General features: G+C 41.6%; 1 long non-coding RNA gene across 1 annotated transcript; it reads right to left on the reverse strand.

The window, feature by feature from the left end:
* Window positions 1–27532, reverse strand: LOC121673014. Its single transcript, XR_006019113.1, has 7 exons — window positions 27397–27532; window positions 22827–22933; window positions 16498–16669; window positions 10722–15688; window positions 9051–9237; window positions 7252–7336; window positions 1–1193 (listed from the first exon to the last, which is right to left on the reverse strand). It is a non-coding gene; the product is annotated as an uncharacterized LOC121673014 (long non-coding RNA).
* Window positions 27533–27789: the final 257 nt, after the last annotated feature.

Genomic DNA, 27789 nt, shown 5'->3' on the forward strand with positions numbered 1-27789 from the left:
GTGGAAGAGCCACTCAGGTTTGAATTTATTTCCAAATTGTTGATTGCTTCAAGATTTAGAGCACAAGTTTCTCTTCCACATCATTACAGGACAAGCAGCCCAGCATCATTTTTAAAGGCACACAAAATTTTTCATGGATTTTAATGGCTTTAAAGGCAGAATAACTCTACTGCTGTATAACATCATCATCTGATGAGAAAGGCTGTTCTAAAAGCTCTGCCTCCATTCAGACATTCCCAATCCCACTCCTCCTGCTGATGTCCCATCCCTGGGTTGGGATAAACTTCCTGAGGATCTCCTGGGTTCCTTTGCCTGCCAATTTTCAGGGCCCCTCTTTAGAGTCAGCAGCACAAGGGGGTCCTGAGGCTGCCCAGCCTCAGGGGCTGCTGCTGTTCAAATCATTAAATACCCCTTAATACAAGAGATTTAATAGAGCTCTGTCTGTACTTTGTTCACTTTGAACCCATCCCCTAAAAACGAGTGCTTAGGAGCACTATAAAATCAGTAGCTGGCAATCTCTACATACAGGACTACCTAGAAAAGCACTGGAAATTTTTTAAGGCAGCTTCTTCAGGCAAAGGGAAGTGGCTGCAGGATTTAATTTGCGCTGTTTGATTTCTTGTTTCTTTAAACTTTTGCCAGAGGTGATGGGGATGCCAAACGCACATTTTTTTGGTGTACTTTAAAATCCAAATAAATACAAATAACATATGCTTGGGTTTGGTGTTTCCCCTACAAATTTTTTTTTCCCCCAGTAGAAAAAGCAGTCAGTAGGAAAATAGGTATTTCCAGTCTGTCATGAGAGCAGCCACAACGAGGAATCAGCAAATCTCTCTTAAAGAATCACTTACAGAGGGATTGGGAGATGAAGAGACATTTGCCTGCACTTGAAGAGATTTGTAATCAGTGGTGTTCTTTTGTGCTGGATTGATGCTTCCAAAAGTACATTTGCTGGAGCGCCGGTGTTTAATGCTTCAGACTGAAAAAACAAACAGGAACGAGCAAAAACAGAGCAGAATGCTCAGATGATCAGCTTCCTTGTAAAGGTCCTCTTTGGCTCACTTGAATTCACTAAGTACTCAAATATAACTTCTAAGAAGCTTCATGACAGTGGTCTGAAGTTTGGCATTCATTCACTCCATGGGAAAATTAGATTATTTAAATATAACCTTCATGAAAACTGTCCAGGATACCTTAAAATCAATATTTGTAAAGCAGAATATTTAAAAGCCAGCAGTTATAATTAGAGCATCAGTTCATTATATCTGCACGTACGGCTTAAATTCCTTAAATTCTTGGAATATTTTTAAGCATAGCCTGAAGTATTCAAAGTTTTTACACCACCAGAAATTTCTGCTTACTGGAAAGGAAATCAAATGTGGGTTTGATTAATTGGTGTAGTCACATATTAAAAACTTTTGCTTCTTATCCCATTAAAAGTAACACTAATGAGCAATGGCTGTGACCTTCAAGGGGAAAGCCACGTGTGCTTCAACCCCTCAATATTTACCACCCAAATTTAATCTTTATAATGGACACCTTAAAAGGAATCTGATAGGAAATACTAAGAGCTGCTCCAAAAGTAAAACACTTAAGGAAGATTTTGATTAATGCCTCGTGATTAATCAATTGATTAATACAGTTTTCAATACAGATGTGAGGACAGTGTCTACTTTAATCAACCCTCCTGAACATGGTGAAGACAAATGATGTATTTTTGAGTCGACTGAAAAAACAAAGCCCGTTTTAGCAGTTATGTAAATTACAAGTCAAGCCTTCCTTACAATGCCCAGATTTTCCCTTTTACAAAAACCTTACACACAGGAGCTGTTAATTAGGTAATTGTCATCCTTTTGGGAAGGAACTTGCTATGAACCTAAAAGTAGTCCCACTTTCAGCCAAATGAGTGCACTTCTTTAAAGAAATTGTTTTAGAATTGCACTGTAATCCATATTTAAAGTCCCTCTCCCTGATATTTCTTTATTCTGAGACTGTTTCTAATTTGTGATTATGCTTTCTACCATACTAAAACTGAAATCTTTATTCTAGTCAAAAATAATCACCCCATAATTACTGTGACAAACTGCCCAAGCTGTATCATTGTGGCCATTCCGACTAATGATATTGTATTAGAATGCCGAGCAATAGACTTCAAATGGAAAATATAATTATGTGCATTAGTTTGTCTAAGCATTTATAAGATCACATATCCATCAGTTATCAGGTCTCATAAAAAAAGCCATATATCACTGTCACTGCTGGTTTTGTTATTGGAAATGGGGGCTGTTATGAACTCTGCTTAGGATGTGTGGCTCAAATTCCATTTTTTCTGTTGTCCAGTAAATCCTTGTGAGCTGAAGTCCTACAAAATGAGCAGAATTCTCAGCTGATGGCAGGGGAAAAAAATTATTTGACTGTCTCACCAAACTTTAACTCAATGTTTATGGTGCCAAATAATCCTGGAGATGTGTCTGACTTTACTGTGCACAAAGTGGTTCACAGAATCATGGAATCTTTCAGGTTAGAAAAGCTCTCCAAGACCATGGAGTCCAGCCTGTGCCCAATTCCCACCTTGTCAACAGCTCAGAGCACTGAGTGTCACATCCAAGAATTCCTTGGACACCTCCAGGGATGGGGACTCTAAACCTCCCTGGGCAGCTCTTTCCAGTGCCTGAGCACCCTTTCCATGGAGAAATTCCTGATACTGTCCAACCCAACCCTCCCCTGGCCCAGCCTGGGGCCGTTCCCTCTCCTCCTGTCCCTGTTCCCTGGCAGCAGAGCCCGACCTCCCCGGCTGCCCCCTCCTGTCAGGGACTTGTGCAGAGCCACAAGGTCCCCCCTGAGCTCCTTTGCTCCAGGCTGAGCCCCTTTCCAGCTCCCTAAGGAATTCTCCAGCCCCTTCCCAGCTCCCTCAGCCGCTCCTGGGGCTCCAGGCCCTTCCCAGCTGCGTTCCCTTTCCTGAATATGCTCCAGCCCCTCAGTGTCCTTCTTGTTAGAAGGGGCCCAGAAATGACCCCAGCACTGGAGGTGCCTCACCAGCGGATAAATCCTGGCTGAACATCTCCGTACCTCCAGCTTCCAAAGCTAAGGAAATGCCTGAGCACCCTCTGAGCATCCTGAGCAAGCTGAGCACGAACCCAGCTTCACCTTGGCAGAACTGCAGTTCTATTTCACTCAGGCTCCTTCTCTACACACTTTGCTTTCCTTTGGAAAACCTGAACAGTTTAGGACCCTGGTAGGGAGAGTTCTTTCCAGTCTAAACAATTCCACGATTCCATGTCAAGGAGGATATGCAGAATCATAGAATAACAGAATGGTTTGGGGTGGAAGGGATCTTAAAGCTCATCTCCTTCCACCCCCAACACCTTCCACTATCCCAGGCTGCTCCAAGCCCCGTCCAGCCTGGCCTTGGACACTTCCAGGGGTCCAGGAGCAACCACAGCTTCTCTGGGCACCCTGTGCCAGGGCCTCCCCACATATCATCACACAACAAGGAGAAGTTATTACGTCACCTATTACCACATCACAATGATGAGTTACCCTCAGGAAGTATAAATAACATTTTCCTCCCTCTTTTTGGGTCATCTGGGCTGCATCTCTGCGGTTCCGACACCCCGCTGAAATAACATCGCGCTGCATTCTGGTGCCAGTATAAATTTCAGCCATCCAAACAAGGCTGTGTATTTGAACTGACAAAGAATAAATTATTTGCATCTGGCATAACTGATGGTTGTGTCAAAGCCCTGTCTTATAATTCTTAATCTTATAGATGCCTGTTTACTTGTGCATAAGATAGCAGCGCTGAGTCTCTTCCCAGAACAATTATCAAGTTATTGCTACGGGCGAGCCTGGAACTTCCAGGGGAAGCCACATGAAAATGCAGCCAACCCGGAGCAGGCTGAAAGGGAAGTACTGAATTAGAGCTCACTGCTCTGCTTTCCTCCTCTGTGCTCCCAGGAAAATGGGAATCGGAGGGTGCCAGGCGGGCACAGAGCCGCAGGTGTGTCTTTGCTTCCGTGTGCTTCCCAGGACAAGGACCCCAAATATCAGAGGAGAAATGTCACCCATCCTCCTCCACAGGCTGAGAAGATTCTGGGATAATCTACATCCTATGATACAGGATATTTTTTTTAAATGAAAACTACTTTTCAATGAGCAAGGAGTTGATTTTTTGAGTGGTTTCTTTACGGCTGCTTTTAATTAATAACGGTTTTATACGTTTAGAAAGAAAATCCAGCAATGCAGACCTGGAGAATGTTTAAGATACGTTGTTTTCCCAGGAGAATTTTCAGTGATTTTTATTAATCCTGTAGTTTGCAATGGCTGGGTTTTATATGATGTTGTGTGGTTTATATTTATATTTGTATTTAACCTATTGTATTTGATTCTCAAATATGCAACAAAAGACATGAGAACCACAAGCCCTCAAAGGAACCTTCACTGCTCCCACCTGTTTTACCCCCATAAAGAACTGGGGCTCGATTCGGAAAGATGAATAGGCCATGAAATTCCTGCCTCTTTATTAGCAGAATTAATTTTAAAGGGTCAATGTACATCCTAGAAAATTTGTCTCATATTAAGATGTCCAGATGTTTTTGGTCTCTCTGTCTGACATTCCCACCATCAGAATAAATTGTATTTCCAGCCTAATGCAATAGATAAGAGAGAGGAATAAATCTCATCCAGTTCAGTTGATAAAATTAACATGCTGATGATATTTTAATGTTTCCATATAATCAAGAGAGCACGGATCATGCCTCCACCAGTTCCAATGTAATTCTCTTCTTTAATCTTTTCTCAAGGAAGGAAAAAATCGAGCATTAGAGAGGAGTATGCAGCGAACAGCGAGTGCTCCAGCCTTGGGGCGAGTCGTTTGCGATGCGGTTGAGCAGCTTTGCCCAAAGGTATCGCAGAGCAGCAACCAGAGGCTGGGGTCAGCACCAGCCTTGCTGCAGTGCCACCGTGTCTCTCACTCATCAGGGCTGCTGGTGGAGCAGCTCCACTGAGCTGGAGAATGGCATTAGCATCTCAGAGCCACTCAGCGGCCGCACGACCTTGCACAGAGGGCAGAGAATCATCCTTGGCTCACACAGAGGGAATGGGAGCGGCTCCAGGCCTAAGGCAGGCGGAGTGTGGCCCAGAATTGCTGGAGCAGGACAGTGGTACAGGGCAGGTGGAAATAAAACTGTGTTTTGTGACCAGACAAAGTAAAGACATCAAAGGCAGAGGAGACAGAAAGCAAAAAAGGGGGAAGGAAAAAAGGAGAGGAGAGGAGAGGTCTCTGTACTGAACCTAAGAATTATTCCTACTTGGCAGAAACCATTGGTCTGTGGTGGAATTCTTCAGGCAGAAGACTGTAGCTGAAGGGGTTTAAAGACCCAATTCCCACTACATTTTGATGCTCTTTGGGTATTTAACTGATTCACAAAGCCTTAAACTCCTGGCTTTGGTCTGTACTCTACGAAATATCAGGATGCATCCCCTTCACATATTTGCAAGGGAAACATTCATCAGGTCCAGGAATAAATGGGACACATCAACAATCCCGATATATTCATATAATCTCCCTACTGTGTGTACTCAGCTTCCTTTGGCATCGTTAAAAATAGAAATGTTATATGAGGAAATTATTGTAACATTGTTATAAGTTATTGCAATGATTGTATCGTTACAATTATTGTACATACGGTTAAAAACTAATTTCAAGAAACAATGAAAGATCATCCAAACTGAAAAACAGGGAAGCTTCATTTTTGTTATATGAATACTTGATTCCAAAATAATTCCTGTGTCTTTGCAGGTGGTCTGTGAGCCGGGCAGAAACCTGCTCAAGAGGAAGGCAAAGGCAGAGGTGACACAGAAAATGTCCTGCTGAGGACTCACAGCTCTGTTTTGGCCAATGCAAGACCCAGAGACAACCCACAGAACAACCATCTCCAGAAGGAATTTCTACAAGGAAAGGGTTGCGAAACATTGCCAGGGGCTGCCCAGGGAGGTTTGGAGTGCCCATCCCTGGAAGTGTGCGAGGAATGCCTGGACATGGCACTCAGTGCTCTGGGCTGGGGACAAGGTGGGCACCGGGCACAGCTGGGACTCCATGACCTTGGAGCTCTTTCCCAACCTCAACGATCCTGCGATTTCCACATCAGGAAAGTGAGACTGCAGAAGGGTGTTTTGGGGATGTAGGAGGATGAGGTAGAGGATGCACAAGTTTGAATCTCAGTTATATTCTACAAAGCCTTAAAAACCATTCCCATTTTCCTCACGCACTTACAATTCCACCCTCCCGCCAGCATTTCCCAGCCTTGGGGAGAAGAGGAGAAGGACCAAAGCTGTGCCATCCCCCCAGAGCTCTCACACGTGCCCAGAGCTGCCCAACACGTGTGTTCAATGCTGCAGGGGCAGCATCCTCACCCCTGTGCTCGTCAGTCATGGCTCTGCAGTGATCTCAGAGCTCCTGGAGCAGCACAGCGCGGCTCAGACACCGCGGAACCGCTCGGAGCTGTCAGCACATTTCCAGCAGATTGATGGCTCTGAAGACCTCCAGTGTAGAGGGTAATGTTAAGGATCTGCAGTTACTCAGCTGAAGCTGAGATGAGGGATGCCTCCTTTCCAGGCCTGGTTATTGAATTTGAAAACCCTCATAGGTTTTGCTGTCACTGGTGTTGCTTAAAACAGACTGCTATAGGAATGAGTTAAAAAGGAACCACTGGGAAAAGAAGTTTAAAGGAAAAGGAAGATGTATCTTTATGGTTTTCAGGTTAACGCAGCGACAAAAAGATAAAGTTTCACCGTATAGTAAAAAAAAATAATCTTTGTGTTAGATTCTGGTCCTCAGAACAGCTTTTTTTACAGCCAAAAAACTCCTTAGTGTAGAAGTAAGCTCAGAGCCAAAACATTTTATTATACAAAAGTTTACCATAAGCGGAAGCTACTCTGAACTGAAATGCAATTTGCATATTCTATTTCACTGATTTTACTTTATTTCCTAATGAATAGCCTTCAACAGCAGGTAAAAAACTGAAGATAGAAAGCAGACTGTAAATAAGTGCCAAGTCAAAGAAACATTAAAAACCAGACCAGCAAAAAAAAAAAATTAAATTTTTTTCTAACTTGCTACATTTGAAACACAAAGAACTATCTATTTTCATGTAATTACTTCTCATTTTCTCTGTGAAACCATTTCTATTCCTGAAGTAAGATACACTATTAACCCTCTGCCTTCCCAATCCCACACACTCCTTCACTCACCCGCCTACAGCTCCATGAACTGATCATGCTGCACATTTGGCCTTCATTCTTCGAGGTATCTTGGTGTAACCAACACTTCGTGCAACTTAATGAGAATAAAATGGCAAAAAAATGGGAATGGGAACTTATGAAAAATCTCTGAGTGACAAATTTAGTTCTTAAGTGGTGAACCTGGCTGTACGTCTGCAAGTTCATGAGAAATGTGGTACTAAAAAATAATAATATAATCCTGAATACGTATCTCTCCCTTGGGACTGGTTTCTTTGCACCAGAAAACAACGTCTTTATTAAAGAACAAGTCCATTTTTCATTAAGCATCAGGAAGTAGCCAGAATAGTCTGGTATAGCTGGAAGGGAAAGCTTCCCCCTAGAAAGAACAGTTTGAGAAGTGCTTCTTTTCTGAACTTTCATCTGTGACTTAAAACCGAGAGTTGTCATCTCATTTGATGCTGCTGACTGGGAGGTCCATGGGGAAAGCAGGATTTAGTGAATTTTGTTGGGAATTAAGTGCTTACATTTCTTCTCCAGAAGCATTTGCCTTTGCAGAAGAAGGCTGCCCCTCTCTTCTTCCAACTTCTTGGAGATATTTTATTCCCTCGCCCTTCATCAAGCTTCCAGTCCCTTTCATGAAACCACCAGCAGGACTTTGGGCAGCTCCAGCAGGGCAATAATTATCCAAAAAATGGGCTCGTAAATTCAGAGAGTGATATATTGCTCTGGGATCCCTCTTTCCCTCTCCAGCACAACCCATCCCTGCCCATTGCTGGTTTTTCAGCCACCCAAGACCCTTTGCAGAACTTTTACTTCTTCAGTGAACCAATGGTATAAAGCTTTCCCTATAAAACAAAAGGCAAAGCTGCTCACGAGGATTCTTTCCTCTTCTTTTCATCTGTCAATGAAATATTTAATGAATCAATCAATGGAAAGTCTCTAGGCAGGAGGGTTCTAAACTCACTGCCATAAGTAGGCATTTAATTTTGATTTACTGAGGTGGTTATTGCTTATTAATCAGATAACATTATGAAAGCTGAGTACGTGTGTGTCAGTTGTACATTAATTAGTTACTAAAGTAAGAGAACTTAAAGAGCACCAAGAGCTGCTTACATGTCCCCAGAATCAATTTAATTACAAGGAAAAACTTCCAGAGCACATTCTTCCACATGGGTAACCATTCATATGAAAACAAATTGCAACAAATAGTGAGGTCTTCAGACAAAAAATGGCTTCTGGAAGTCACATAAGCAGCAGATAAATGCTTAAACTTCATTTTAAAAAAAAATCCAAGTAATTTTTTTGACAACAACTTTATCAAGTGTATGCAGGAGTCAGAAGCTTCCTTTTTTCCAAAATTATCCATGCTGTGACTTAGGAACAGTTTGGTTGTAAAGATGGACATCCCATGCTATGACCAGATTACATCATACATTTCCAATTCCCAATAACTCTCAGTTATGGCCCACTATATCTCTTTATATTTTCATTCTCTAATTAAATATTACTCTAAAATATTCACTGGGCACAGCTCACTAATGGAAAATACTGAATATTGTCAGTGTTTTGCTCTGCCAGCCACCCCACACTGCTCCTGCTGCAGGGAAATGTTCTGGGATTCATGGATTTATTCCTGGGATGAAAAGTGCCCTCGGTTGCCTCACTTTTCCCACCACTCTGATTTATGTTCCCTCTCCAGCACAGGCTGAAACAAACTTTCTAAATCTGACAATTGTTTTATCAATTTTGGAAATTTGGCTGATGTGACAACATTATTTCTTAGAAAGCAAGCACATATTTACACTTACCACGTTTAAATCACCTGCTGCAGCTGAACATTAATCCCAAGGACTAATTCCAATTGTTTTCCTGGTGATATCCCAATGCAACCAGGTAAGGAAGCTGCCAGGTTGCTGCTTGTCCTCCTGTGACATCTCCTGCCCAGCTGGGCCCTTTTCCAGAGCCAAAGCCAGCACCTCTCCATGCCCACACGTTCTGGGAATGTAAAAACAAGCAATAGCCTGTGTCATGTGGTGACAAACACAGTTCAAAGTGCCATTATCACTTGTTCTCATGGTGATAATTAATCCCATCATCATTATCATAATGAGAAGCCACACTCCGAAAACGCTGATTGAAAAACTCCAATGTAAAAAATACAGTCACTCACTGCCCTTTCAGCCTGAGGGATTCTTACATTTGCTGTTGATTAGCACACAGCCTTCCAAAGAATTTTTATGCCCCAATCCAAACTTTTCTAGTGTTCTTATGTCTCACTTCGTGACTTTTTAAAATGTTCCATTCTAGCATGAAGTGCCAGGATTGCACTTTTGTTCATTAATTTGTGATGGATCTTTAATCAGATTTTCTTTTTCCTGATTTCTCTCCTCTCCCATGGAGGAGGTGACAAAGGAAGACAAAAAAATTGAGAGAGAAAGAGATTGTCGTGGCTTCAACTCAGCCAGCAACTAAATCCCACACAGCCACCTGCTCCCTCCCTCTGTGGGATGGGGAGGAGAACTGGAGAAACCTGTGGGTTAGATAAGACCAGATTAATAATTGAAATCAATTATGATAATGTTATTATTAATAATAATAGTAATGAAGAGAGGGAAGGGAAGGGAAGGGAAGGGAAGGGAAGGGAAGGGAAGGGAAGGATAAGCTCTGAATTGCCATGATTATAAAAAGAGAGGTGGCTTTGGGAAGGGACCCCATGTAATGCCATGTACTGGCCCTTGATTCCAGGCCTTCCCACCAGGCAGAATTCCAGCCCCTCCTACAGCTGCTGAACATCCCCCCCACACAGACTCTCTTTTCAGCTTTTCAGACATCTTTATGAACATTTTGAAGCTGATAAATAACCCGAGCCTGTCCCACAGACACTCCTCTTCTGCAAGGCTGATAAGGCAAATCTATACCACATATAGATAAACATTGCATTTTTAGAGGCCTCAGATTTGTCTCTGGTTCTCAGCTCACCACTGGGCTCTGCAAGCATAAAACGAGGTGTGTGAGATCCAAAACTCCCTGTAAATGACACAGTGCCACCTTTAAAATCCTGAACTTCAAAAATATTTGTGAAATACGTTCTTCACATTCCATATTTCCATATTCTGTAGATACAGAGATATAGAATGACCTGATACTGGTGAAATTTAAGTCTTGCACTATAAACAAAGGTGAATTGGTTCATCAGAGGGGCCTTCTCCCAGTGTTTTTATCTGTTCTGGATGTATTAATTGGCTGTACACATATGCACAATCATTCCATGGTAAATTAAAAAGGGGCACATAATAAGCTTAAGTCACCATAAATCATACAATAAACATCTGAAAGAGAAAATTCATTAAACAACATGTTCCCACAACAACTTCATCCCCTTCCATTAAATCCATAACCCCCTAGGACTTGTTCTACTATTCCCAATTCCTGAGTACACATTATCTATTAAAAAAATAAAATAAAAAAGCACAACTCACCATGCCAGGGTATGTCTCTTCCTCTCACATTTTGGTCTGGCAGTTTGTTTTCTGTGGCAGGAATTCCACCCTGTGGCTATTTTGGATAGAAAATTGTGTCCTCCTAAATGAAAATTTCCTTCATTTTAATAATGTTTCTAATCTGCATCAACAAGAAACCCAGTGAATAGGTGAATGGGATATTCCCAGGGAAAGAATCTCCTTGTAGATGGTTACTGTGCCTTTTTAAGGCCAGCAGCTTGGATTTGGGATTCCTGCATCCCATATGAATGAGGACCATTCCCAACCAGCTTCTCCAATAATGCAAAAAAGAAGTTTCTTTTCCTGCAAATATTTTGTTGAAGCAGCTTCTGTCTTTGCTAGAAGTAAACTACTTTTCCCAGCCTAAAATTTCCAAGTACATATTTCATTTTAGGCAGAAAATGGATGTTCCTCTGGAGAACACACTGGGATTTAGACCTTTTCCTTCACGGAACTCCAAAGTGACTTTGGACAAATCGCTGTTAATCCTACATTGCTCAGGTGTCAGAACTGATCTTATTTAACAATTTTAATAATTAATTTGACAGAGGATGTGAGGACACCAATTACATTGTTTTTCCTGACATGAATTTGGAAGGCAGTGCCGACTCCAAGGAATATCAGACGACAGGTAAATGAAATGATCTGGGGATTTCAATGACAGAAGTAGGATAACATCTAGCAACACAAAACTGCAAGTTCAGGAACTTAGGAGTGAATAATTGCTACTTTTGAGGCTGGTTTTGGAAATGGAAGAAGAAGGCAAAGATTTCATGATATGCTTGAACATAAATCACTGATGCAACAGCCCCATGAACACAAATGGTGGGAACATCTTCTGATGGGGAAGAAATAATATTCTCATTATAAATAGGAGAATATTCCCACTCTTCTACAAGCACCGTGTTGGGACTGCCTAGTGCTGCACTCTATTCACAGGCAGGAGGAAAATTCATCAAAATATGGAATACTCAGGAAAAAGTCCAACCTCACTTAAGTGATGAGAAAGAAACAAAGTCACTTATTTAGCAGTAAAATGAATGAAGACTTGGATAAAACTACTTGAAATCGCTAGGAAAGGTTGGTGCCAACATGAACAGGCTATAAATAAATTCAGCTTATTAAAAGAATACGTGTAAATAACATCTTTTGGCAGGAGAAAGGTTTTCCAACAGGAATAGAGAAGGCAAAAAGTTATTTTGAATTACAGTGGTCAAACCCAATTCCATTGCATGCTTCCCTGGAAAAGCTAGGGGATTTTGTAGCCCTTGCTGCTGTGACTTTGAGTATGTTGAGCATTTTTTGTCTATTCCATTACACTGGAGATGAGAGCCTGACATTCTTAGAGTTGCTTCAAAATCCCAGGCAGGACCAACAGGTGTGGGGTGTTGGGTGCACCAGTTTTATTGGCACTCTTTAAATTGGATCTGTCAGCCAGGAGAGAGGTTTACATCCCACATGGATCCTCATAAAGTGCTATTGCAGCACCTCATGTCTCTGTAAATACAGATGAATATATAGCTAATGAATACAGATAAGAAATATAAATAATCACAGGTACCACATACATGAACCCATACACAGCTCAGGCATTCACATGCTCTGTAGACAAGGATGGATCTCAAAGTGAGGTGTAAATGTAGGTTTGAGATTCGTGTTATTATCACATTAAACAATAAATGTGTGTAAAAGAGGATGTTTTGCTATTTCCACTCGTTCTAAACACAGGGTACAGCCTCCCCCCATATCCAGCCAAACAGCAGACGCAATCCAGGTCCTTAAGCCACATCTTCTTATGCTAAAACCTTCCATCTTTTGCAAGTAACTCATCTGATTTCCATGATCATAAAGAACTGGATAACACTAAATTATAACAACAGCAATCAGGGACATGGGGAGCAAGAGGATCCTCGATTGCAGCCCATGCATCACTCAACAGCCCCACAGAAGAAGAGATTGAAAAGCACATCAATTCACATAACTTCCTCCCAGTGCCCATTGTCTTTTTCAGTTCCTAATGATGCTGAAGTGTCTCCATGATTAAAATTTAAAGGTTTCCCAGTAACCAAGTAATTTGCCCAAAACTCCTTATCTAGCACTCACCACGAAGACTCTGATTTTAATATACCATTAATCAAGCTCCAGCCAAGTTTACTACTGATACTTTCAATTACAGAGGAACTAACTTCATTCTTCTCAGTGTGGCAGAGAGAGACCACTTCTCTGATTAGCCACAGCCCCTAAAAACAGATGGATAAAAAGGCTGGGCTGGATGCACTTTCCTGAAGGAACTATTTGTTGCGAATTACGATTTAGTAAACAAAATTGGATCACTCTGCTGCAGGATAAACTTCAGCCAAATTTTGAGCCCTACATACCCTAATTACAATAAAAACCATGAGCCGATTTCAAGTTTTACGGTGTAACAATAACGTGGGATTTGATGAAATGTAAATTGACGCGACGGTGAATCAAACGGGCGAGTTCCAAATATCCGCGTATTTCCCACCACAAACATTCCCACAAATGCCCGTGGTGGGTGTTTAATTGAGGCACATGAATAGATCCACAATCTTCAATAGGACATCTCGTGCTCTAAGTGATGCACGTGCACAAGTGATTGCAGGATCAGTTATCAGAAAATGATCCCCGGTACAATTTATAAGAATTCCAACAGATTGCAAATAGCTATGATTTGTCACACAACATCTGGTCTCTTCTCTCCACAATCAAATGGACAAATGGAAATAACAATACAGGCTGTGAAATCGCAGCTTGGAAAAAACAATTAGAGGGAAAGGGACCCCTACCTTACCCTGCTGGAGTGATGGAATTTGCACAGGGCTGCCTGGCTCAGCTAACGAAGAGTCAGCACTTGTTTGAGCTCTAGTGTGATTGCCACAAAAGAAATATTGAATTCTGAAGTTGTTTCCACAGCTGCAGTCAAATTTTCAGGCAAAATGGGATGGTCCTGTTACTGCCCTGGGAAAAACTTTCCCTGTTCTGAGGGATCAACGTCCTGTCGAGATGGGTGAGCAGATGGACCAAATTGTAATGTGTTATTTAAATAGATCAGTATTATCATTATTTATAGATCTATGTATTATTACTATGTCAACCCAATCCCTTGGTTCTGGATGCTGCCAACCATTAATTCTATTTAATTCACCTAGAGAACACTACAGCACATCCAGGAACCTTTCAAAATTGCAAGAACTTTCTCAGCAGTGAAATCAGAGGGACAGGTAACAATTAGTTTGGCTGAGAATTAGGAATACCCATCACTAAGCTCAGATTTATGCAATACAATTTAAATTAAAAGGATGTATGTAAAAATGTTGAGGAAAAAAATTAAAGAGGGTGTTTACAATAACAGCAACTGAGACAGATTTCCATTGACAGCATTACTCAAAATCTCTGGATGGCACCGTCTGCTGGTAAGTTTGATTATCTGGTGAAAAATCAGTTTGATCTTAAAGAAAAGAGCAATGAAACGTCTGAGCTTCCTGTCATTCAAACCCAGCCTTCACAGAGGAGTTGACATTCTCCACTTGAGTTAAATAAAAGTTTCAGCTCTTATATGGGAGCCACTTTTACTAAGACGAGAGACATTTGGGTGAGGTAACAGACTTCCTTTACATTGATGTCCAAAGAAATGAAAGATTTGGGTATTTTTTCAGATAATGAGTAAATCTGCTCTTTTTGGAGTGACCTCAGCACCGACCTCCTCTCTGTACCAGCTCAGCACAGCTCTGCAAGCAGTGAACTCAAGGCAATATCCAGGCAAGGAACTTCACTTTTATTTGGTATTCATCCAAAAGTTCCCAAATTCCTGCTGCTTACTCTTCTTTCAGAATTTTTGTTCCCCAGCAATAATCAACAGTGTAAAGTGGAATAGATAAGGCATACAAAAGAAAAATAAAATTGCTAAGATTGTTCCTGAAGTTCTCCTTTATCCCAAACACACTAATACCTTTTTGGAAGACGTACAACGTTAACCAATTCTTTTCTGTCAAGTAGCAATTTTTTGGCAGATCCCTTTTGCATGATTCATGAAGGACCAGTAAAAGGCTAATTGTTCAAATTAATTTGCGTAAATGACTAAGCAAGAGATAACAAAATTACATCTGCACTTGTTTGGCAAAGATTCAATAGCAGCGGCCCTGTACTGCCAGCTGCTTCCAGACAACACTCTCGCAGAAATTAAAAGCTACAAATATTAATTAATACACTTTTTTGGTACGTTAATTTGCACTGAAAGGTTCCGGAGTACAAAACTGCTGAGAAGATGAACCATGATAATTAGAATTAATGGGATGGATGCATGTTTTTTGCAGCTGAAGTTTTAAAAACCCATGAATGGAACTGGGAACTTGGAACTGACATTCTCATAAATCTCTATGATAATGCTGCTATTAGTATTAGAAGGATTAAGTGCTGTGGCTCCGGCGTTATCCATCACATGACACGTTGTATCCCATCTGTCACCGCAGCGCCTGAGACATGAGCGCTGTCCTTGAGGAAGCCGCGTGAAAAGCTTTGGGAATTCAAGGAATTGCAGGATGGATGGCTCAACCCCCCGACTCTCCGGCAGGAATAATGGCTGGTGCTCTGTTCTTGTCAGCTCAGGGCTTGAGCAAATACTCTGGCTGTGGTTAAGTTAAGTTAAGTTAAGCAGCCTGAATTGGAGATAAATCAGCAACAGTCAAATGTCACAGATTTTTATAGTTCACTCCTTCCTGTCGTTGTGAGATGGGCGCCTCTGGAACTGGTTTTTACTGGTGTTCACCCCATTCATTTGGCATTTTTTAGGGCAGCCAGCGCCACTGGGGCTCCACTCAGTGCACTGAAATAACAAATAATTTTTACATGAAATCACTAACGAGATCATTTACATTTTTCACAATGTTATCTCCATGATACAAATCCCCTTCTCCATGGAAATGCTGTCAGAAAAAAATGAAATTTTAGATGCATTCTGTCTTGAAATTTTGCCTGGAAAATTACCTTCAAATTTTGTGTTAGGGCTTTCCAAACTTTTGAAAAATTATTGTATTTTACATCCTAAAAATACTTCACAGGGACACATATAAGACCACACTGTCCATGTCACTAATTATTTGTTCAATGCTAAGAAAGGCTGTAGAGAAGGAAGTTTCAAGCTTTCAAAGGTAAGAAATTCTTAAATAGCACTTTGCCTTCTATTTTGAATGATGCCTGTGCACACGGGCAATGGAATTGGTGAGAAAGGCTGGACCAGAGGGGGTGTCTGAGAAAGACCAGACAGAGGAGATTACCCTGGGAAGGAGCAGCTTCCTCACCCTTCCCAAAAAGCCACCCCATGGTGTTCAAAGTCCCCAAAGCAAGCCAACACTAAGGAACATCTATTAGACAGTAAGATCCAGAATATTTTTCCCCTCAAGTATTTTGGTAGGAAAACTCTCAAAATTATGCTGTCACAAGTTATTAGAATTATTAGAACTTATTGTTGGTGGAATTCTTGGGGCTGCCTTGTGCAGGGCCAGGAGCTGGACATCCATGATCCTTAAGAGTCCCTTCCAATTCAGGATATTCTATTATTCTACCCATATTTTTATTCTTTTACTCTGAACTATTGGAACATTTTCCTCTTGTACAACAACTCTGATTTTATTCTGCTTTTGTTCACCTAGGTGGGCAAAAAAAATAACAACTTGTTATGTCCCTTCTCTGATGACATCATGGAATAAAATAAAAAGCTCTCCTTGATCCTGACCCTGAGCATGTGGGCTGTTAATTTTGTGCAGTCAGACTGCTCATGGTCTCACAGCTCACGAGAACACAACCAAAATCTTCCCATTCCTCGGATCAGTCAGAGAGCACAGCAGCGAGGGTGGGTGCTCAGCTCCCCAAAACCAGATTTTCATAGCCCCATCCAGCAAAAAATCCTGGAAAACACAAATTTTATTAATCTTTTAGATCTTACATTTATAGCAATAATAAAAATATATGATAATTTATTAATTACTGTGAATTATAGAGTATGTGAATATTTTTCGTCAACAATAGCATTATGTTTATGGTCCAAAATATTCACTCAGGTGGGCAGAAATCAATCAGCCTCAGAAATTAATACATTTCAATTAATAACATAAATTAATATCTTCTTCTTTCTGCACTCTGAAGACACAACTGTTTACCTCTACACAGAGATGTGAGACAGAATTGCTGTGAGTCACATGGCGTAAACACACAAAGAGGTTTTGAGCCAAGTTAAATCAGGGATTAAAGAGAAAACTGGATAAAGTTGAGAACCACAACACCCAGATAACACAGGAGGAGGAAACAGGAGCATGGATAGAACAGGGCACAACACCAAGTCATTCCTAATCATTTAAATTGTTAAATAGAAAAGAAAATCTGAGGAAAAAATATATCATCAACAAAATTTTGCATTTCTGTAGCAGAAAATCCAAAGCACTTATTGATACCTCTGTGGGTTATGATCCTGATATTCCCAGTGGGATAACCATCACCACTATGGTTTGGAAAAAGCAACAGGAAGGGGACAAACTTTGCCCAGAGCACAGGAAAACCCAGTTGCAGAGGGAGGCAGTGCCCCAGCTGGATCCCGGTGCTGTCCAGGATGCTGCTCCAGAACATCCCACCCATGGCACCCACTGGGCAAGGAGGACCTGGAAACAGGGGTTTTAATTCTCATTGCAGCACAAGGAATTTGTGGAATTGGAGAGCCTGCCAAAGATCACCTGGAGCCAGGAGGAGTTTTGCAGGCAGAGAATTTCTCTGAAATATAATTATCACCTCTATGCCGTCCTGTTAAAGCAAAGGGTAACGGTGGTGGCTGTTTGACACCGGATCTAACGGGGATTTTGTTCCTTCTCTCTGTCTTTAATCAGCACACCGGACTTGCTGAAACTTCCCAAAACACAGGATTCTGGTGGTTTTTGGTGTGTGATTTTGGTAATTTTTGGTATATTATTTTGGCATTTTTTGGTGTGTGATTTTCACAGAAGTTTCACCTTTTTTATGCTGTTGTCACTTCTCACTCGTGGCCACATCACAAAGCAAATTCCAGGCCATTCCTGACACCAAAATTCATGCTAAGAGTAACTTGAAGAGCTTAATTATTAACTGAATGAACTTCCTTTAAACTGTAATAATAGAGCAGCATTAGTAAAAAGAGTACTTAGATTTGCATTTATGGCCCTTTACTGAAACCATTTGCTTCCCCTGAGACAATTCTTCTTTCTTCCATCTCATCAGTCTCATGGCCCAATACAGGGCATCAAACCTGTCATTATCAGTCCTGGTCTGATTGATACACAAAACTTCTCAGGAAGATTTAGGGAGTATTAGGTGCTTCCAGGGATCTTATAGCAGGAAGTAGGCAGCTGTCACCCAAAATTAGGGGAATTTGTGCCACAGGGCAGGTAAGAAATAGGTGACAGTGCTCAATGAAAATATAAGAAATTGTGCTCACCCACATCCAGTGCCCACAAAGGCTCCTGGAATACCTCAAATTTGTGGAGGAGGTTGATGACCATCAGACATAAAGAAAATAATAAAAATATGCAACAAACCACCCCCAAATGAGAATATCCTGGGCACCAATCTCATTTCCTGGCAGTCTCTTTGTGACTCTCAGAAGCAGCTCCTGGTGGCAAAGGGACAGTGCCAACTCAACCTGAATTCCCACATGGAGAATTCAGATAGGGAGAATAGGAAGCATCTTTGAAGTCCATCCAATTTTCCAATGGAAAATCTTAGCTCTGCCTCCATGAGAGCACTAAAGGAGCACGTGCAGGTTTCTTTAAGGACAATTTCCCCCTGGACAGGGCAGTGAACCCCCCCAGGGCTGGTTTTCTTTCCTCACGTTCCTTTATTTTCCCCCTAGGAAGTCAAATGAATTACAATATAAAGGCAGAAAACATGCCCCACAGCCATGTTCCCCCCTTTCCTGTTACACAGCAGTGCTTGTTCTCTGCTGCTTTACTGGGATTTTATGGAGAACCCTGGTGACCCTTTAACACACCCTGTTTGTTATCCCTGTCCCTGAGCCACAGGTTAGAAATAAAACCAGGTGGGACCTGCAGTATTTAACATTCTGTTACACAAAGCATTTGCACATAAAGTTTGGGCTTGGGATCCAAGTGCTGGTTAAAATCATGGAATCCCAGAAAGGGTTGGGTTGAAGGTTAAAGACCATCCCATTCCACGCTCTGCCATGGGCAGGGACACCTTCTAATATCCCAGGTTGCTCCAACCCCTGTCTAACCTGGCCCTGGATACTTCCAGGGAACTTGTGCCAGGGCCTCACCACTCCCTGAGTAAAGATGGACTTTTTAAAGTGATAAGAGATGACATTTCATCAGGTTTTTGCGCAAATATCTGTGCATCAAATGTGTGGCTCCTAATTTTTCAAAGAGAAACCCCACAACATCACTGAGCGATAAACGAGCGTTCAGGGTCAATGGTCTCAACCAAAATTTGCATGGGCATTTCTGTTTGCCTTATTTTCCCTCTAAAGATCCCTGCCATGCCTGGAATCTTTTGGTCGCTTCCATAAAGGAAACGGGAGAAAAGCTGCAGGAAATGAAGTCCTGTGTCTCCCCAGGGAGCAGCTGTGCCATGGATGTCAGAGGGGCTGCCTTGATCCGAGCAGCTTACGCCGTATCAGCCCCGTCCTGCAGGACCGTGTCAGGGGGTGGCGAGCAAGAAGTGATTTATGTTTGTGCATCAGACATCCTAATTCCCTCATGCACAGTTTCAATGGAGAGAGACACCAAGAGCTTTAGAAATGTGTGGCTAATTATACATCTCATCAAATGCTCACCACTTAAACTCGTGATGAGCACAAAGCACTTGTCTGCTCCACCACCTATCCCCTTCCTGGGATGTCCTTTTTAATGGTCTCTTATGTAGAGTTGGCTGCTTAAATATTTGAAGTCTGCCAGTTTAAAAGATTTAAAGTATTTTTTAAATGCAGAATAGATTTGGGTTTTGTGCGCTCTTATCATTCAAGAAAAACCTTCACCGATACTTTTTTTTTAATTAAAAAAATCCCTTTGGGCTATGAATGCCAAGTTTTAGCCTGGAGGGAATTTTTATTGCAGATATAAACCCCTGGAAATCAGAGTATGTATACATCTACCACCGAGCCTGATAAACCCTTGACTGTGACACTGCTACTGAGGGCTGCTATAATATCTGATGACAAAACTGACAGATTACTTCTGATGAGAATGTGGAACCCTTTTTGTTTTTAACTTGACCCTGAAGACATGTCATAACATTTGTAATATCTGCAATAAAGTGTCAGCTATACTGCTCTAAGACTGCTGGAGCTTGGAGTTAAGCATTTGGTTTAGTGCTCCTACAGCTTTCAATTTCAAATAAAAAAAGACTCTTAATTTCCTTTTGGACAGTCCAAGCCCAGTAGAACTGCACTAATTTGTCTTGGCAAATATGAAGTGGTAGTGGGGAACATGACTTCTGGAAAGGAAATCCAGAGGAACAGAAAGGAATAAAATAAACTTATCAATCGTCTCTACCTAAATTGGGGATTTACAGTTCAGTAGGAATGATCTTAAGAGGGGATGGCAATAAAAGGAGTGTCAATGACCACCTCAGTGGCAGGGCTGGCTGGATTTCAGTCTAACATTTCACTGTGACCCCCCAGCTGCACAAGGTTCAAGTACTTTAAGCCAGTTTCCAGAGGAATAAAAATGCCAATAGTATCTCACATCCCACGTAGTCAGATGTGATGCTTTGGTTGTTCAATTAAGGAGAGGGATCTCCTGGGTGGGTCTCCCCAGTCCTGTTATCTCCCATATTTTGGCCTGCTCTTGAACCACACTGGGACCAGAGCATCATCAGGGTTTGAAAAGACCTTTGAGATCATTGAGTCTCTCCATAAAGGATGGCAATAAAAAGCCTCATCTTGCCATGGATGCCACATCTCCTCTTTGACTCAGAGGCTGCATTTCTGAAGGTACTCTGGAACAGAGAATCCCCACTTCTCTGATAAACTGGTCCCAAAATTAATAGCCTGATATAAAAGTAAGCACCAGGCACAAGGCTGTGAAAGACAATATTTTGCTGCCACTAACAAGGGCTGATTTCTTTGTCTAAGTGTACAATATAGTCAAACTAAGCTTTATTTCCCAAGAGATGAGATACTTCACTTATTTGTGTAACTTCCTCAGACTTTATATTCTTGTGCATTTCAGGACTTCAGTAGTTGCCTTCTTGTAATATTTCAGCTTTTAAGCTGTTTTCTTGCCTCACTGAGCTCACATAAGATACATCTGAAAGCTTTAGTACAAATTTACTTCAAATAAAGTCTTCAATTCATTTTCATGGCACCAAAAAGACAGCTTTAATAACTGCAATGACAAATAAACTGGAAATCATTCCAGGCCTTTTCACTTAACTGACAAGTAGAACGCTCTCATAATGAGCCGCAGGTTTTACGTTTTCTCTTTGACCATAATAGCTTCATTTAAGAGCGTCAGACCCTGACACTTCATCATTTATCTACATTATTTCTCATCTTCTTTCAAATAAATTATGGAATACTAGACTGAGCACATAAAAACAAAGTGACTTGTTATCTGTAAACAGCAAGATAAATTGTCCAGAAGTTCCTCATTTAGTTCCTTTTAAATTTAAGGGCAAGTTATTGGATGTACCTTTTTTTTTTTTTTTTTTCCTACCCCAATTTTTTGCATTTTTTTACAGCCATCTTATTCTGTTGCCAGTGGCCCTTGTGCAGCCATCCAAAGCCTGATGATAGTGCAAAAGGCATAAAATAATTCCATTATCCCAAGGTTGGACAGGGTAGTGCAGAAAAGGAAAAAATAAAAATATTGAAAAAAATCAAATAAACAACTTCCATGGATATTCCTCTCCATCTGTAAAACTCCTCGTCCGTAATACATCTTGTCACACTGGCAAATGTGACACATCCAAAGTAATGAACAGTGGGGCTGTGACTGCCCTCGCCCTCAGAAAGAGCTGATATTTCCCGCCAGCCAAGCCCCCCTTCCAGCCTGGAATACATAAATTCCTGGCTCTAAGTGCCGCAGGATGCTCCCAGTTCACATTTCCTTTCTTTTCCAGCCACATTGTCCTGAACACAATTAGTGACCTTGCGTTTGTGTGTTAATTAGCGGTGACAGATGAAATCAAGAGAGGTTTGGTTTAATGACACCCCATGTGTTCCCAGCGCACCTCTCCCTGTGAAAATCACACATTTTCCTGATACTCCACGGTGTGGAGACCCCCTGGAGCCCGAGCTGAGTCCTCAGCTAGAACTTGTGCGGCCACACCAGCGGCACACGGCCGTCAGCAGGTTTAACCCTGACAGAGGGGGATTCTTTGGGAGGACACTCGGACTATTCCTGGTTTAGGGACAGGGAAATGAACACAGAGCATGTCTCCAGCAGGATTCCAATGGATAAATCCAACAGCCTCAATTCCAGCTGGTTTTAAACCTCATGTTTCAAGATAAAGTGAAAACCAGAGAAGCAAAATGTAGGTAGGAAGGCTTCTCAGATTTGTCCTCCTTTTTGCCTTGAGGGGTTTCTTTAAAAAGCACAAAATTACAGTGCCAATGGATTCCCTGTGTATTCCTCATCCCATGAGTCACTCACCACTATCCTCGGGAAGACAAGGAACTGAAAAGGGCATGAAAAACTGGAAAGGACACCTCACCCAAGTGATGCAGCTCGTTGGACTTTGGGTTTTGGTGGCAATTTTAGACAGAGCCTTCACTGGGTTGGACTGAGGTCAGTCCATGGTATAGAGCCAACATCCAAAGCTTTGGGTGATGCTCAGTTTGGGGACAAACCGGGCAGTGGAATCACAAGGGTGATTAACAGGTGAATAAATTCATTAACAGGTGAATAATTCATGCATGAGCTCCATCAATCCCACAGAGCAGAAAGGCACCTTCACCACTGCCATTCCCACCATGAAATTCCAAGATTCCCAACCCCACAGACATGACCAGCACTGCAGAAAAAAAATGGCAATATCAGAGAAGGGCTTTCACAGGATTTCTCAGCACATTTAAGGTCATACCTCGACCTGTTTGATTTTCCAGGTCATTTTCTGTCCAAGCTCTTCCTTTCCCTCTCCAAATCCTGGCACTGTGGGCACACAGCCATCTTGCAATTCAATCATGCTCTCTGTGCAGAGCAAGCAACAATCAAATAAAGACAAAAATAAGAGTTTAAGCTGAGGTTCCCATCAGCTGCAATTCCATATACATAACATTTTAATTATATCTCATCTCCAGTATAATAGTTAGAGATGCCATTTGATACAGCTTTTTTTTTATTATTTTATTTGAAAAATTAACTCTAACTAAATTAGCAAAAATAAAGTAGTAAAAGTTAATTGGGAATTATCTACTCCAAAATAACTCTTACTGGTAAATGCTTTGTGTGGTTATAAAAGGCTGATAAATATAATTGTATTTATGTAATGAGGATTATGTTTAATTTACTGTACTTGGTTGTTAGACAGCATTTTATGCAGGCCTCATAAGTGAGCTTCAGATTATTGCCTGTATTGCTTTTTAAAACAAAAAATCACCATCAGATGCAGCACACGGGAAACGTCCAGATTTCAAACAAGGTGGCCATGAGTTGTCCAGAGAAATATTTGGGATGAGCTGCATCTGCCTGGCCTAAAAATGAGAGTGTTTAGGAACACTGCAGGCTGATGGGTCTTGCTCACAGCCGTGATTTAAGGACTGGGATGATTTCTGAGCTCCATGGGCAATTACAGCCCAGTGCATGACAGTGGGGTGATGCTTGCTCCTGGCAGTGCTGGGAAAACAGGGAATTTCTAACTTTTTAAAATACTTTTTCTTCAGTTAATATGGTTTTTGTCCAATGTTTTTACATTCCAGAAAGCACAAGTCATGGCAGCTGCTTATTTTGTGGGTTTCTCAGTTTGCTCTGGTTTAGGAGCAGACTTGAGACTGCCACTTTTCTGTTACTGTTATTAAAAATTATCCACAAAAAAGCCTTGGCATGACTGGAAACCTGTACGTACTCTGTGCTTTTTCATGCCATTTACACTGGAGATCTGTGCATATTCTGTGCTGATTCATACCATTTAAAATCAAGAAGAAAAAAAAGAAGGTAGAACTTCTCTTTAATAAAGTTAAGACTTGAAAAAAACCCAGACTGGACAAAATGCTACTGGTCTCTGAAAAAATAAATGTGATCTCTATGGAGCAAATCAGTCCCGATCTCAATACTCTCAGTGACATCCTCAAAGTAGACAAAGAGGCAAATATGTGCTGATTTTTGTCACAATTTTAAGATTTTTTTCCATTATTCTTTTCATTTCTAAATAAATATCTTTGAATGTAGAGTGCTGGCAATACTCAGAGGCCATGAAAATCCCTGGTTCCCATCACTGGTGTGTGACATATGGAATCCCTTCTTTGGGAGAGATGTCACAGGGCACCACACTTTGCTCTCTCCTCTTGGTTACCATTTACTGCATCCTCTCTCTAGACAAATTTCTGAAATATCCTTGCTCCAGTAAAAAAAAAAAAAACCTCTCAAAAATTCATAATATTATTAAGATAATTAATATTGAAAGTTCAGATTTCCTTTTAAACCACAGCACCTCACAAGGCAGCTGAAAATCTGAGATTCTCATGCAATGATGGCAGTGGGGCCAGAACACAATCTCCCAAAATGAATATTGAAAATTGCAAAGCACATGTGGATCTGGAAGATTTTAGGCAGAGAATCCAACCAAAAATCCTCTCTTTGGAGCAAAGTGATTGGCAGCAATGACTTTTTGACTCTGAAATACCAGAAAATCACCATGTATTTTTAATTAAAGAAAGAGAATGTTTCTCTTCAACTCCCCCACATCTCCTCCAGCTTGGCCTGGTTTCTGTTATTTCTGTTCTGGATACATGGCTGCAAGATTTATTGTATCAGATTAAAAGTAAAGGCTATTAATGTCAGAGTCCGTAGGGACTTTTCGTTAAGGCTTCTTGGTTTTACTTTATTTATAAATTATCATCTTGAGGCTTGTAAAAAGGGCTTTCCCCCCTCTTATTCCAGTGACATTGTAATTTATATTGCTGGTAGTTCCATAGGAGAATTCAATTAAGAATTACAATTTCTTTCCTTATAACAGGAGCTAAGCAGGGGCTCTGTCTCTACACACAGGCTATTAACAGATTTTACACTGTTTGAGTGCCAAAAAAATAATATATTGTGCACCAAAACCTTTAAAAAAAGCAGTTAAGTCACTTCTTTTGTGTGGACACAAATGTGACTGTACAGTTTGCATGATATTTTACCTACCTACCTACCCCAGGAGAAGGGGCAGAAGCCCCTGGTACTGAGATTTTTAACGGCTCTAGTGGAGAGACAGAAAAAGTTCTCTTGAGTTCCCCTTCCTCTGCTCTCATTTGAGGTGACCTACTTGGATACTGGGAAGAAGTCCTTCCCTGTGAGGGTGGGGAGGCCCTGGCACAGGGTGCCCAGAGCAGCTGTGGCTGCCCCTGGATCCCTGGAAGTGTCCAAGGCCAGGTTGGATGGGGCTTGGAGCAGCCTGGAATAGTGGCAGGTGTCCCTGCCCATGACACGGGGTGGGACTGGATGAGTTTCGAGCTCCCTTCCAACCCAAACCATTCCATGATGTCTTAAGTCTCCCCACAAGATGGTCTGATAACATCATTTGCTCCAAATATTACTTTTCCTATAGCTTAGGTTCACAAACACCGTGCTTATGTTTTCCCTTGGCTTCCTGCATCAAGCACCCCTGAGCTATTTCACGGCATAAAATTACTATTTGGTACAGGCCTAGAGGATCATAATTAACCAAGAGCAAAAATTCCACGGACAGAAAGCACTCAGGAAAAGAGAAAGGAAGCTCTTACCCCAGCCAGTCCTGTCCTCCAGTTCAGTGCCCCAGCACGAGGCTGTAACATCACAGGTGCCAGCAAAGGCTGGTGAGCACAGAATAAGCATCAGGTGGGTCACGATTACAGACACACCTGCCCAGATGTTGGTGCTGTGCCTCGCCGTTTCTCACAATAGCCTGCAAAAGTTTACATTCCTTATCTGCAGCAGGCTGGTTATTATTCTTATTATTTCCAGTAAAATTAATGCTCATTAAAGGGATTAGATGACAGCTGTAAAGACTGAGAGCCTTCATTTATTGTCAGACAAATGATGCTGTAACAGCTTCAGCAGTACAGGTTTTTCTCAACGCTGTGCACATCTGCACAAAATTACGGAATCCTCGGTGTGGGAAGTTTTCATGGACATGGCTGGATCCCCCAAGGAGCCCTGGAATGGTCTCACCAATCCATGGCTTCACTCAAGGCCTGGTGAGGGTTCAATCAAATGTTGTCTGACATGGAACCCACAGAAAGGAACATCCTGATCATCCAGGTTCTACAGTAAACCCAGTGATTTAAGAGAAAACGATGTTTTTATGAGGCTTTAAAGTCATTTGGAAACAAAGCATTTTATAGAATCGTGGAATCATTTGGGTTGGAAAAGCCCTCCAGGACCATGGAGTCCAAGCTGTGAGCAGTCCCTACCTTGTCCCCAGCCCAGAGCTCTGAGTGCCACATCCAGGAATTCCTTGGACACCTCCAGGGCTCGGGACTCCAAACCTCCCTGGGCAGCTCCTTCCAAAGCCTGAGCACCCTTTCCTTGGAGAAATGCCTCCTGGTGTCCAACCTGAACTCCCCTTATGCAGCTTGAGGGGACAATTCCTCTTTTCCTGTCACTGGCTGCCTGGGAAAAGAGTCCAACCCCCACCTTCCTACAACAAACATTTGCAAATAAAATTCACAAGCCTGTTCTCACACACAAAAAAATACTGATTTTTTTCCTGTTTTGACACAGTCAAAGGTGCCTCAGACACCGGAATAAGGCAGTGAAAAATAAAGCAATTGAGTCACGATGAGCTTGGCAAGGTAAGCGAGCATCAGTTTCCTCTTCCCTTTTAAAGCTGTCACATTTCTCCTGCTCCCTGTGTTTTTAGCAGTGAAGGATCCCTGTGTTTCCCCGAGACAAAGGATGGGCTCGCAAACTCTTGTCTTCTGAAGTGGTGAGTTAAAGAACACCGCAGGAGTACTTGCCAAATCATACCACCATTATTAATTCAGGCATGATGAAAGTGTTCATTTTAGCTGTAATCATGTAATTCATCAAAATACTACTAGAGCATATCATTGGGAACTATTACACTGATAGAGCACCTTATTGCACCTTCCCCGAAAGCAGGAAATGTAGTTTTTGATGCTTATCTGCTGAAAAGCAATTCAGTTTGGGATTTTGGAAGCGCTATCTTATGGCACAATAAAAAAAAAGGACATTTCAAACATATTTTCTTGTACTTGGATGATGTTGTTATTATGGTTTGGGGTGATTATCTGCAGCAATGAAGTTTAAAAATGGTGGAGCACTGAAATGTTGCATTTACCCAGCGCTGAAGGAACGATTGGGTTATGAATATACAATATATGAAATTTAAATGTAGATTTTCGATCTGCCCACTTTTGAAACAACTTCAGAGGCCAGAATCTGTCTGACACAAGAACCTTTCAAAATACGGGGGGTTTTTTTGGAGTTTTTCAGTGACAAACAACACTTACAAAAAAACTGTATCCCGTGATAATTCTCAGGATGTTCAAAGGAATAAGAGCCACTTGGGCTCTGAGGCAATGGCAGATCCCAATCCCATCACGATTGCCCTCATGTTCTGACTCCTGCTTGACACACACTTCCTGAGCAAGCTGGAATTACAGAAAAATAAATAAATGAAGGAAAGAAATATGAGATTGAGTTGATTCCCTTCCCAGATTACCCACGGGTGATGCAGCTGTGCCGAGTGAGGCACCCCAGCAATTTCCAAAAAAATAAAAAGTCACTAATTATCCATGTCAGGAGAGCTCCATTACTGCAAACAGAAAAGCAGAAAGTTTCCCGTTCCCACTGTCAGACCAAATCAAAGAAAAGCAGATGAACGCAGGTGAGAGGCAGAAAGA

The sequence above is a fragment of the Corvus kubaryi genome, unplaced genomic scaffold (genome assembly GCF_017639235.1).
Source record: "Corvus kubaryi isolate FWS band 111438036 unplaced genomic scaffold, C.kubaryi_AGA036_p1.0 65097, whole genome shotgun sequence".
NCBI lineage: Eukaryota > Metazoa > Chordata > Aves > Passeriformes > Corvidae > Corvus > Corvus kubaryi.